A 14,223-nucleotide genomic window follows, 5' to 3' on the forward strand; every position below is an offset into this window, starting at 1 on the left:
GTCCATTGGAGGAAAGAGAATTTAGGGTGGTGATGGTTTCTTTTGGCTGAGTGGTGGTAGTTTCTCACCCTGGGGCTGTTGCTGGGCAAGGAGAAGATCTTCTTTCCTCTTTTGGAGTAGCAAAGTGTAATCTTCCTGTTGGAGATCTAAGTTACCTCTCTTCCTGTTTGGGGTCGGCAGACAGCAGTGCTCGAGAGCTCCCCCTTCAGGGCTTCGGGCTTCATTTTAAACGGGGCTTTCCCCTTGTAATTTTCACGGTTGTAAGGTATGTGTATATTCAACTTTAGCAACTACTGCTTATTGATTTTCTATGATTTTTTTGAAATAATGAAATTAGAGTGGAGAAACAACTTTGATTTATAGTCATTCCCCAGTATCCATGGGGGATTGGTTCCAGGACCCGCTACTGATACCCAAATCCGTGGACACTCAAGTCCCTTATATAAAATGATGTAGTATTTGCATATTACCTATGTACATCCTCCTGTGTACTTTAAATCATCTCTAGATTACTCAAAATACCTAATGCAGTGTAAATACTATGTAAATAGTTGTAAATACAATGTAAATACTATGTAAATATTATCAGAATGCAGCAAATTCAAGTTTTGCTTTTTGGAACTTCTGGAATTTTGTTTATTTGTTTGCTCCTGAATATTTTCAATCTGCAGTTGGTTGAATCTGTGGATGTGGAACCCATGGATATGGAGGGCTGACTGTATATATAGCAAAATAAAAGATGTAAAAATTTGTACTAGATTGGAGAGGCAGTTTGGGGCTATACTGTTCAGAGCCTGAATGCCATGTGAAGGCAAGGTGGGCTGGGTAAGTACCGTGAAGATGGGGCTAGGTTGACTCCTGCGTCCACTACTTACATTCTTTGTTACCTTTGCCAAGTCACTTCAAATTCTTTAACCTTAGTTTCCTCATCTATAAAATGGGGATAGTACTCATCTAGAAGGGTTCATCGATTATTTATTTTGAAGATTAAATAAATAATGGGTGAGTACTGCTTAGAAGACAACCTGGGACCTAAGACACTCGCCCCAATATGAATTTCTTTCAAAGGATTTTATATGGAGATTTTAGGAGATACTGATAATATTTGAGCAGGAAGATATATCGTTAACTGTTATGTCCTTTATAATGTTTAATAAAATAAAGGCAAGTCTGAGAATGAAGAATTAGAGTTGTAATCTCCTCCTTTTCTGCTGGTGGGTTTATTTTATGCCAAGCACAGAGTGGGAGTGGGCTTCTTTCTCAAGATGCAGCCACTATGGAGAACAGTATGGAGGTTCCTTAAAAAACTACAAATAGAACTACCATACGACCCAGCAATCCCACTACTGGGCACATACCCTGAGAAAACCATAATTCAAAAAGAGTCATGTACCAAAATGTTCACTGCAGCTCTATTTACAATAGCTGGGACATGGAAGCAACCTAAGTGTCCATCGACAGATGAATGGATAAAGAAGATGTGGCACATATATACAATGGAATATTACTCAGCCATAAAAAGAAATGAAACTGAGTTATTTGTAGTGAGGTGGATAGACCTGGAGTCTGTCATACAGAGTGAAGTAAGTCAGAAAGAGAAAAACAAATACCGTATGCTAACACATATGTATGGAATCTAAGAAAAAAAAAAAGGTCATGAAGAACCTAGGGGTAGGATGGGAGTAAAACACAGACCTACTAGAGTATGGGGAGATGCAAGAGGGAAGAGATATGGGAACATATGTATATGTATAACTGATTCACTTTGTTGTAAAGCAGAAACGAACACACCATTGTAAAGCAATTATACTCCAATAAAGATGTTAAAAAAAAAAGATGCTGTTTTGCAGAATGCAGACTCGCTCCCGTATTTACAGTGCTTTGAAGAGTAAAAACAACTTATTCTCATCCCATAGTAATGGCATTTCAGCATTCTTCTTTTTGTAGCATCTGCCTCAGAGGAGGAGGGCCTAAAAGGTAAAGAGTAGAGACCAAGATGCAAATGGTTGTTCTTTGTCTCAGCTATAAAGAGCTGACCATTGCTGTCACAGCCAAAGAAAGGCAAAGCAGGAGGATCTGAAGCCCCAAAGTCCTAGGACCTAATAGCATGAGCATTGACATCAGGCATAAGGAGAGGGTAAGGAACAGCATCAGGATCTTTACATTATGCTCACGGATCTCACATTAAAAAAATTAACAAGCGGACCTGACTAGAACAACATGAGGTAGCCTAGAGATGCTGGTGTGTCGTCTGGATGTTGGGGAGGAGGGAACAGAGTGGAGGGAGCAGAGCCTGCTTGCCCACTGGATACAGGCTGAGTGAAGACTTGTCTTCTTTAGCCTCATTGTGAAGCAGAGCTTTAAGGTGTCAGCCTGTGATCTGGTTGTCTGTGGTCTCTTCCAATTAAACAAGGTTTGTGCAACAGTGAGCATCCTGGAACTGTTCATCCAGAAACTGTTGTTGGGGGATAACTCTGTTCTCAAAGCTTGTGTAAAGAAAAGAGGAAAGCTCCCTACAGGGAGGCCACGTGGATTAGTGAGAGCTTCCTCTCATCCTCAGTCTCACACCAGAATAATCTCCCTAAAATACCACATTGATCATGGGAAAGCCCTGCATTAAACCTTTAAGTGGCTCTCATTGCCTATAAAATAAATTTCAGACTTCTCATCCTGGCATTAATGGTCTTTACGTGAATTGGCCTCATTCTGTTGTGAGCCTTCTTTCTGATTACCCACTAAACCATACTCTCCTCTTTAGCAAAACGAGTTTACTTGAGCTTTCGTGACATTTTCAGTCTTTGTGCTTTTATAGATCCTATTCGTTCTTCAAGGGCTATTTTGAATTCATTTTCTGTCTTTCCTGAAGTTTTTTCTTTGCAGTCCAACTTCAGGTATCCTTCCTGTGAATTTCCAGAGCAAATAATTTGCTCATATTTAATTTGGCAACTAATCTTGTGCCACTGTATCATGATATTTTATGTTACTGTTATTTATATTTTTTTCTTTTTGCTTACCTCTTCATTTTTTTTTCTCCAACCAATTTGTGAACTCCTTAAACCAGAGTCCCTGCTATCAAGTTACTATTTTTAAAAAGTCAAGTTACTTTTTCTGTCTCACTATATCAAGCTAATGATTTGCAAGTAATAGACCCTTAATAAGGGTGTGTGTGTGTGTGTGTGTGTATGTGTGTGTGTGTGTGTGTGTGTTAATTTAATAGTAAAAATGAAGATAAGTAAAACTGTATGCCAGAAAACTTGAGGGATATCTTTCAAAACCAGATTTTCCTGAGAAAATGAGAACTGAATTTTCCTGGAGCCAGATGTGATGTGATGATGCATAGAATTGAGGATGCCAGGTCTTCTGGAAGACCAGTCTTATTGGAAGACCACAACATTGGGTGGATTTCTTGATCGAGCCAGGAGTCTCAGAAGTATATTACATCTAACGCCCCACATGACTGTAAGTGCTAGGCATGCTGTAGGTTTTAAGACCATTGGACAAGTCTTGTGCCCCCCAAATTTTTCTTTCATTCATTTATTTATTTTATTTTTATTGCATGCCTGCTATGTTTCGGACACTGCTGTAGGTGTTGGTGATTCAGCAGTGGACAAGATGGACAAAGTCCCTACCCTGGTGGAACACATGTTCTAGAAGATATGTTCAAAATAAGGGAGGGTGAAGGAGACAGACAATACATAAAATAATTTTGGAAGTGTTACCGAACCAAACTTGGGTCTGATCACGTGTGCGCAGTAAAGCCAATTTACTGACACTGGGTTGTGGTGAAAGAAAGTGCAACGTTTATTGTAAAGGTGCCAATACAAGGAGAATGCGTGGCTCATGCTCTAAAACCTCAAGCTGCCCAAACGGATTCGGCAAAGCATTTTTAAAGGCCAGGTGAGGGGTGGGGGGGTCCCAGGGTAGGTGATCAGCTCGTGCACAGTTCTCTGATTGGTTAATGGTGAGGTAACAGGGCTGTGTCACGGGGATTAACATGATCAATCCTTAGGTGCCAGTAGGTCTGGGGGCTCATGATCATCAACTAGTTAATTTCTTCCAATTGGTGGTGGTCTCAGCATCTGTAAAACAACTCAGGAAGTGTGCATCAGATTCTATTATCTAGGTACTTCAGAGAGGAGCTACAGCAGAGGATATGGGGGAGGGGTCTGTCCCGGGAAGGCCCCATAGAGTCCTGCTCAGTTATGGAAGCAAAAAATAGGGTGACAGGATAGTAACTGGGTGGGGTGGAATAGGGATAGTGGCTGTGGGTCTCCTTTAGGGATAGGGTGGTCAACTACTTTTGTTAAGTATTGTGAAGTGAAGAGCCCCCTGAATTCAGGGCCAAGAAGACTTGGGCTCTGTTCAGCTCTGCCAGTGTGACTTCAGGTAAGATGCCCAGTATCTTTGAACTTTAGTACCTCATTTGTAACATGAAGATATTGATAATTGCCCTACAGTGTTGTGAGAATTAAGTGAGATGATGCATATGAGAAGAAATGTTTGGTAACTATAAAGAGTATAGGAATACAATGTTACTTTATTTCTCAACTGACTGCGTGGATTTCATGCAGAAATGATGATTGTGGACCAACCCTGTGGTGGGACTTTGAAACAGAGACCTGGGCCTTATGAGCTTCTGGACCACTGGTCTTCTCAGGAGAGCGCTGGGTGTCTGCTCCTGAGGAGGTGGATGCCTGCCTGGCTGCAGGAAGACAGAGGTCAGGCTAGGGGGACTTCCAAGGTGGGAGCAGAGTAGCCACCAGCTCTTCATTTAGTGTCTGCATCCTGCCCTGGGTCCTTATGGGATCCATAATGGTTTTAATAAAAATCCTTTTGACCTTGTGGATCTTTTCCTTTTCTCATATCTAAACAAGTATAGCTGTTAAGAGCTCATGAACTCATACTTAATTTAGGCAAATTGAGTAGGAAGAAAAAAAGTATGTACGGATGTTTGCCCTGTTTGGAATTTGTAAACAAAATTAAATTTGTATAAATTCATACAAATTCATACAATTTTCTCTTTTGATTCCTAATTATTTTTGATGTTTGAAAAATGACAGCAGTGTGACTGCCATTTGTGGCCTAAAAAGGCAGGCAAGTGCTGCCATCTAGTTTTATATGTTTGACTGTTGTCTTTGCTGACATTTGGAATGAAGTTTGCTGGAGAAACTCTGAAACGTTAAACAGAGTTTTACATATAGGACCAAGCTAATTTTTCATTTGCAGCTGTTGGAGTTGATTTAACATTATTTTAACTATGTGACACATTTAATATCTTTAGTATAACCTTTTTACTAAAACTATCCTAGAACACAGGAAGGACTATTTTAGGAGGAAAGGTACTATAAGCAGGCTGAAGGTTAGAGTTGTCTTCGAAGTGCATTGCTTTGGCCATGGAGGTGTGCAAACAACTCTGAAAATTGTTAATTTTTCAGTATTTAAAAATTATTTTTAGTTGTGGGCTGAGGGTAGAAAGTGAAGTTTGTGGAGTAGATTAAATTTTGATCAGGGGCAAGCTTTTATATGACATTCCAGGTCTCCATTGTGGCTTGCAAGCTCTGCTGGTGGTTTTCCCACCCCTCTGCCTCAGCTTGTATGACTTTCTTTTCTACACTGTCCTGTTCTTAGTTCCTGGATGATACCAATCTCCTTCTTCTACTAGGTTCATGCCATTTCTTTTGCCAGGAACATTTTTCCGTCTGCTCCTATTTATTTGCTAATTTTTAGAAATTAAAAATGCACAGCAAAGAAGGAAACAATCATCCACATTCCTTCCACTTAGGACTACACCACTGCTAACATCTTTGTATATTTGCTTTAAATCTTTTTTTTTTTTTTAAGAAAAATCACTATCAGTTTGTGTGATATTGTGATTTTATAAGAAATATATATTTTGTCATTCAGATGGTCAAATATGTGGTCTTTGTGGTTCCTGGCTCACAGCTCCCAAAACCCTTGGAATTTCCTAGGTGGTGAGAGCTTAAAGGTGTTGCTTATGTTATGTTAGTAAACTGACTTGTGGAAGTCACCTAAGGATGGGAATTGGTTGCTAGGAGAACCAACCAGGTGATTAGAGGGTTGGAACATTTAGTCCCACACCCCTGACCTCCTGGGAGGGGGGAGGGGCTGGAGGTTGAATCAGTAGCTAATGGCCAATGATCTAACCAATCATGCCTACGTAATGAAACCTTCATAAAAACCCAGAAGGATGGGGTTCAGAGAGCTTCCATGTTGGTGAAAATGTGGAGATTTGGAGAGAGTGCTGCTCCTGGAGAGAGTGTGGAAGTTCTGTGCCCTTTCTCCATATCTTTTTTTTTTTTAATTGCTTCTTTTCCTTTTCTTTCTCCATGTCTTATCCTATGCATCTCTTCCATCTGGCTCTTCCTGAGTTATATCTTTTTATGATAGACTGGTAATCTAGTAGGTAAAATATTTCTCTAAGTTCTGGGAGCTGCTCTAGCACATTGATCCAACCCAAGGCAGGGGTCATTGGAACCTCCAATGTATAGCTAGTTGGTCAGAAGCCAGGTGATAACCTGGGCTTGTGACTGGCATTTGAAGTAGGGCAGGGAGACAAAGTCTTGTAGGACTGAGCCCTTAACCTGTGGATATGGTGCTGTCTCCAGGTAGAGAGTGTCAGAGTTTAGTTGATTTGTAGGCCACTTTGCTGGTATCCTGAGAATTGTTGCTGTGGAGGAACCTCCCCCCAACTCTGTCACCTGTATCACAATGGAAATTGGGACCCAGAACCCTTTTAGTTTGATAACAATGATATTTATTCATTCTAAAGAGTTCAAATAATGCAGAAAACTGCATGATCAAATGTAAAAAATATATATATAACCCTCCCGAAATCCCACCACCCAGAAGTAACCACCATTAACATTAAATGACCATCCTAGCAGACACAAACACACCTGTCACACATTCTCTGCTTCAGCACACATTTCTGTGTGGTCTTCTGGCTTTGACTGCTGCTGTGGGGAAGTCTGAGGCCATCCAGATTCTTCTACCTGGTACCTGAGGAAGTCCTTATGATTGAAGTTCAGTAGCTTTGGTACTGAAATTGAGCTTTTTGTATCCAATTTCTTGTTATGTGGTGTGGACAAATTATAGTTGCTTGCCATTCCAGTAAACAACAAATGTTGCCCATCATGAGGCACTGCAGCAGCCCTGATAGAGCATCCTGAGGGGAATTCAGGATGGAGAAAAAAACAGGATACTGGCCCTAGATAGTTAAGATGCATATCAAAGGAATAGTTTTTTAAAAATAAATTTATTTATATATTTATGGCTGCGTTGGGTCTTCGTTGCCTTGTGTGGGCTCTCTCTAGTTGCAGCGAGCGGGGGCTACTCTTTGTTGTGGTGCGCAGGCTTCTCATTGCTGTGGCTTCTCTTGTTGCGCAGCACGGGCTCTAGGTGTGCAGGCTTCAGTAGTTGTGGCACGCGGGCTCAGTAGCTGTGGCTCGCGGGCTCTAGAGTGCAGGCTCAGTAGTTGTGGCGCACGGGCTTAGTTGCTCTGTGGCATGTGGGATCTTCCCGGACCAGGGCTCGAACCCGTGTCCCCTGCATTGGCAGGCAGATTCTTAACCACTGCGCCACCAGGGAAGTCCCCAAAGGAATAATTTTAATGAGCCCAGACTCTTGCATCTTTTCCAACATAGAAAAGTACTAAAATCATTAGCTTAAGATGTCTGTTTTTTTGTGCTTAGCAGTAATCTTTTGATGTTCTTTTGATTTTTTTTTTTCAGCAAAAACTCTTTTACTTCCTGGATCCTCCCTTACCTCTTTGGAACAGTTTCTTGGAGCTATCTGAGAGGCTGATTCCTGAGCTATAGTCCTCAGTAATGTTCCTGAATAAAATATAATTCTCAACTTTCAGGTTGTATGTTTTTTTCAGTTGACAGTGATATGCCCTTTCAATATCCAGACTTTTTTTTTCTAATTCAGGGAAATTATCTTGTGTTTCATCTTTGAAAATTTCTGTTCCATTTGTTGGGTTTTTCACTGCACAAACACCAGTCATCCTAATGCAGGATCATCTCCACCTGACCTCCATAGCCATGTTTCCCTCCCATTGCTTTAATTTTTTTTTTTTGACTTTTAAATCTTTGTTCTTTGCCATTTCTGTAAGCCCATCATCCCCATATGTCTTTAATTTGATCCTCAGCTGTGGTGGAGTCTGTTTCTTGCCATTTCTACTGTGTTGATTTGTTCTGTAATGTTTTGATCCTCAGCTTCACTGTCTGCACTCTTCCTTTTCATACCATTTTGTTGTTTTGCATCTTGTCCTTGAGTTTTATTGAATTCATGTTCTCTTTGACTTGCTATCATGAGAAGTCATTGTAGGGAAGTGTTCCTCTGTTCTTTGAGTTAATCGTCTTCAGGGTTAGTTTTGTGTGCTAAGTTCCTGGGAGGTGTTTGCATAGTGCATTCTTTTCCTGTGAACCTGCTCATGCTTGGGCAGTTGTGCATGTGTGTAGGCCTCCCTCTCTGCTCAGTGAGGTGACTCAGTGGGGTGACTTCTTGACAGTCTTTCTACAGTACCCAGGCAATTTGTTTTCCTTCAGGAGCCACAGAGTGAGGGCTGGATATTTCCTGTGCTATCCATTTTTCTGTGCCCTGAAGTGGTGGCAGATGAGGGTAGCGTGGAGATGTGAGTTGGAGGGATTACTCAGTTGAGGGCTTGACCTGTAAACAGGTTAACTACATAATTTCTGGGGCCCAGTGCAAAATGAAGGTGTGACACATAGGTCAATGGAACAGAATAGATAACCCAGAAATAGAACCCCACACATATACCCAACTTATTTTTGACAAAAGTGCAAAGGCAATTCAATGGAGGAGGTATAGCTTTGCAACAAACAGTGTTGGAGCAATTGGACAGACATAGGCAAAAAATAAATCTTGACCTATAACTCAAAATGTAAAATACGAAACTATAAATTTTTTAGGAAGAAACCAAAGGAGAAAATCTTTAGGATCTAGAACTGTGCAAAGAGTTCTTATCCTTGATATCAAAAGCATGATCCATAGAAGGAAAAATTGATAAACTGGACTTTATTAGAATTAAAAACAGTTGCTCTCCTAAAGCCCATGTGAAGAGGATGAAAAGACAAATTATAGACTTGGAAAAAATATTTGCAAACTACATATCCAACAAAAAACTAGTATTTATAATATATAAAGAACCCTCTAAACTGAATGTTAAAAGAGAGATCTTTATTATTTTTTATAACTGCATATAAATCTGCAATTATTTCAAAATAAAATGTTTAAATAACATCTTCAGAGCATCCTTTTTTCTGGCCCTCCAGACTAACATTCTTGTTGAACTCTGAGCTTTTCCTTTGGAACATTTGTCAGATTAAATCCATGCCTCCCCCACTTTCTTCTTTTTGAAAAAATGAACACCTTATCCTCTTCCCAGGATGCTCCTCATCCTTTGATCCTCTTGGCTGGGCCTTGAATCATCATCAGCCTCTGTACAACATCTGCCATTTCCCCAGACTCTCCAAGTTGGACAGCTGCCGAGAATATCTGTCCCCTTGGCCTCCTCAGGGCTAAGTTTACCCAGTAATTAGTCTCATTAATCTGTGTTGGAATTTTAGAAAGACAGCATGATGTTGTTATTATTCAATGAATAGCAACATCTAAATTGATCCAATGCTCGGTGAAAATGACATCTCTAGGTCTGTTTATAACAACCTAGTCAGACATTTTGACTTATCACTAAAAACAATTAAAGTGCCTTTGACTTCTCAAACGACAAGTTCTTTTCAGAAAAAATATTGAGGGGAATCTCTCTGATGGGTCAGACCTTGTAGCAAGTGACTTATTTGACAGGAAAAGTTAGTTTTAGAATTCTGTTTGAATTCCAAGCAGTGTTTGCCTGAGAAAGAAGGGACGGTTTGGGAGGTCACAGGAGGGCAGGATTCTTGTTTGCTGTTTTGAACCAGTCTGGTTGTTGAAGAAGTCAGCAGGATTTTCTTATGCAGTCTAACTTTGCACAGCATTTTTGAAGCATGTCTATATTCTCAAGACAACAGAGAAATCCTGCTTTATGACTGAAGAAATATATTATCAATGCAGGAGACTTAGAAAATAGTAAAAAACCAAATCTCCCCCCCACCAAAATATCAACACCAAGAGATAATCACTCTTTTAAATTTAAAATGTTGAACTAATTTTAGTCTCTGAGAACAGTTGCAAATATAGTTGTGGTAGGAAAATTGTCCCTCAAAGATATCCATGCTCTAATCTCAGAAGCCTCTGAATATATTATGTTAGATGGCAAAGGAGACTTTGCGGATGTATTTAAGTTTATAAACCTTAAAATAGGGAGACTGGCCTGGATTATCCAGGTGGGTTCAGTTTAATCACATGAGCCCTTAAGAGCAGAAAACTTTTTCTGGCTGAAGTCAGAGAGATTCAAAGCATGACTCAACACACTTTTGCTAGCTGTGAGATGGAGGAGGCCATGGGCAGGGACCAGAAAGAACCCTCTAGGAGACAAGGGTGGCCCCTGGCTGACAGCCAGCTAGGAAGTGGAACACTCTTCCTATAACTTCGAGGAGCTAAATCTTTCCAACAACCTGAGTGAGCTTGCAAGAGGACCCTGAGTCCCAGATGGGAACTACAGCCTCTGTGGATACCTTGATTTTAACCTGGTGAGACCCTGAGCAGAGAATCTAGCCATGCATGCCAGCTTCTGACCTATGGAACTGTGAGATAATAATTGGGTGCTTTAAGCTGCTAAATTTGTGGTAATTTGTTATGCAGCAATAGAAAACTAATACAACAGTACAAAGAATTCCTGTATATTCTTCACCCAGTTTCCCCTGATGTTAACATTTTACATGCCATAGTAGTACAGTGATCAAAACCAGGGCATTTAGGGCTTCCCTGGTGGTGCAGTGGTTGAGAGTCCGCCTGCCGATGCAGGGGACACGGGTTCGTGCCCCGGTCCGGGAAGATCCCACATGCCGCGGAGTGGCTAGGCCCGTGAGCCGTGGCCACTGAGCCTGCGCGTCCGGAGCCTGTGCTCCGCAACGGGAGAGGCCACAGCAGTGAGAGGCCTGTGTACTGCAAAAAAAAAAAAAAAAAAACCATACCAAAACCCAGGGCATTTCATTGACAGATGAATGGATAAAGAAGATGTGGTACATATATACAATGGAATACTACTCAGCCATATAAAAGAATGAAATAGTGCCATTTGCAGCAACGTGGATGGAGCTATAGATTATCATACTAAGTGAAGTAAGTCAGAAAGAGAAAGACAGATACCATATGATATCACTTATATGTGGAATCTAAAATAGGACACAAATGAACTTATCTGTGAAACAGAAACAGACTCACAGACATAGAGAAGAGACTTGTGGTTGCCAAGGGGGAGGGATGGAGTGGGGGAGGGATGGAGTGGGAGTTTGGGGTTAGCAGATGCAAACTATTATATATAGGATGGATAAACAACAAGGTCCTACTGTGTAGCACAGGGAACTATATTCAATATCCTGTGATAAACTATAATGGAAAAGAACATGAAAAAGAATATATATATGTGTGTGTATAACTGAATCACTTTGCTGTACAGCAGAAATTAACACAACATTGTAAATCAACTATACTTTAATAAAAATACTATAAAACTCAACATATAAGAAAGTAAGCATGAAGTAAAGTACAAACAAAAAAAACCCAAAAACAACAACCTCCCCACCCCTAGGACATTGATGTTGGTACAATACTAACTAAACTACAGGCTTTATTTGAATTTTACCAGTGTTTCCACTAATGTTCTTTTGCTGTTCCAGGATCCAATCTAGAATTAAGCAGTGCATTTAATCAGCATGTCTCCTTAATCACTTCCAATCTGTGACAGTTCTCTAGTCTTTCATGATCTTGACACTTCTAAAGAGTACTGACTAGTTATTTTGTAGAATATAATTTGATTTGAGTTTGTTAGATATTGCTACTTGATTGGAATGAAGTTAGGTACTGTTGGCAGCAGTACCTCAGAAGTGTGCTTTTCTCATATCCAAGGGTTCATGGTCTCGATATATCTTATTAATGGCTTTATTAACCTTGATCCCTTGGTTATGGTGGTATCTGCTGGGTTTCTGCACTATGAAGTTACTATCTTTCCTTTTGTATTAATAAATATCTTTGAATCTATGCAAATCTTGTTCCTCTTTAAACATTTGCTCACTAGTTTTAGAATCCATTGATGGATTTTGTCAGTAATAAGAGGGGGAATGGGAGGACTATTAATAGTTTAATCAGTATACTTCCATCTCCCTCCTGTGTTTGGTGAATATGTGTTTGTATAATTTATATTAGTATACATATATATATATATAAAATAAATAGGATACACTGGAGAGGGTGTGGAGAAAAAGGATTCCTCCTACAGTGCTGGTGGAATGTGAATTGGTTCAGCTACTAGGGAGAACAGTATGGAGGTTCCTTAAAAAAATAAAAGTAGAGTTACCATATGATCCTGCAATCCCACTCCTGGGCATATATCCAGAGAAAACTCTAATTCGAAGAGATACGTGCACCCCAGTGATTACTCAGCCATAAAAAAGAATGAAATAATGCCATTTGCAGCAACATGGATGGACCTAGAGATTATCATATTAAGTGAAGTCAGAGAAAGACAAATATCATATGATATCACTTATACAAATGAACTTATTTGCAAAACAGAAATACACTCACAGACAAAAAACCCCCCAAACTTATGGTTACCAAAGGGGATAGAGGGAGTGGGGAGTAGGGAGAGATAAATTAGGAGTTTGGGATTAACATATACACTCTACTATATATAAAATAGGTAAACAACAAGGACCTACTGTATAGCACAGGGAACTCTTCTCAATATATTGTAATAACTTATAATGGAAAAGAATCTGAAAAAGAATATATATATTCTCTTTGCTGTACACTTGAAACTAACAACATTGTAAATTATACTTCAATAAATAAATAGGATATATTTGTTACATATAATAATAATGCTATTTTGTAACTAGCTATTTACCTAGCAATGTATCATGAACATTTTCCTTATCATTAAATATTTTTTAGAACACCAGTTCTAAAAGTAGTTAATAGTAGTAGTTAATAACACTTTATTTTATGGTTCCATTATTTTTCTAGCCAGTTTACAATTTTTGGATGATTGGTTTAAATTATTTTCTGTTATATATAGGGTGCAGTGAATATCTCTATACACACACCTTTGCACTCGTCTCTGTATTTCCTAAGGATAGTTTTCTTGAAGTCAAATTGCTGGCTCAAAAGGTTTGTACATTTTAAAAACTTTTGATACACACTGTAAACTTCCCTCTCTCTGACCAAAAATGCAGATGTGTGGCAGATTCTCCCATTCATCCTACTTTTAGCAGTGTTTTATGTCAGGATTTTCAGCATTCTTGCTCATGGTGTAATCATTTAATAATAATTATATTCCCACAAAGCCAGCTCTCCATTTTCAGAACCAATGACTGTGGGTGGAGACACAGGCCACTGTAGACACCAGCCTATGGAGTGCTGGGGGTGAGCTGGGCGGGCTCAGCTCACTCTGAAGTTAGTATTAGTAGTCTTCCCTGAGTAAGCCCGAGCTTACAGTCAGTGCACTGCCCACTGGGACAGGCTGCTTTGGTGGTCCTCAGTGTCTGGTGGTATCAGAATCACCTGGGAGGCTTATTAAAATGTAGATTTCTGGGTTCAAATCCAGATCTAAAGATCAGAATTCTCTGGAGGAGTGCCCCAGGCATCTGTATTTTAAACAATCTCATCAGCGATGTCAAAAGAAGGGGTTGCTTGGGGCCATACTTTGAGAAACACCACTTTTGGCTCTAAGCAACCTTAAGAGATTATTCTTTGGAGACTCTTAAGAAAAATAAACTGGACATGTGAATTTATGCCTTCATTTTCACCACGTGCTAGGGCAGGCTTTCTCTAGCCTTCCTCTCATAAATATCCACTTTTCAGTTAGTCCTTTTTTTTTTGGTCCAGGCTCTTTTTTGGGAAGGTGTATTTTCCCACATAGAAACCTTTTCTTTTTTTCAGATAAATAATCATATCACTCCCACCATTTCATTTCTCCTTCGGCCTCTCCTGCTTTGATGCTCATGTTTCTTATATATGATTCCATGGGATGCTCACAGCAAGCCCTTCAGGGTAAGGGGAGCTGGTATTAGTAGCCATTGC

The sequence above is a fragment of the Physeter macrocephalus genome, chromosome 17 (assembly GCF_002837175.3).
Source record: "Physeter macrocephalus isolate SW-GA chromosome 17, ASM283717v5, whole genome shotgun sequence".
In the NCBI taxonomy this organism is placed as follows: Eukaryota; Metazoa; Chordata; class Mammalia; order Artiodactyla; family Physeteridae; genus Physeter; species Physeter macrocephalus.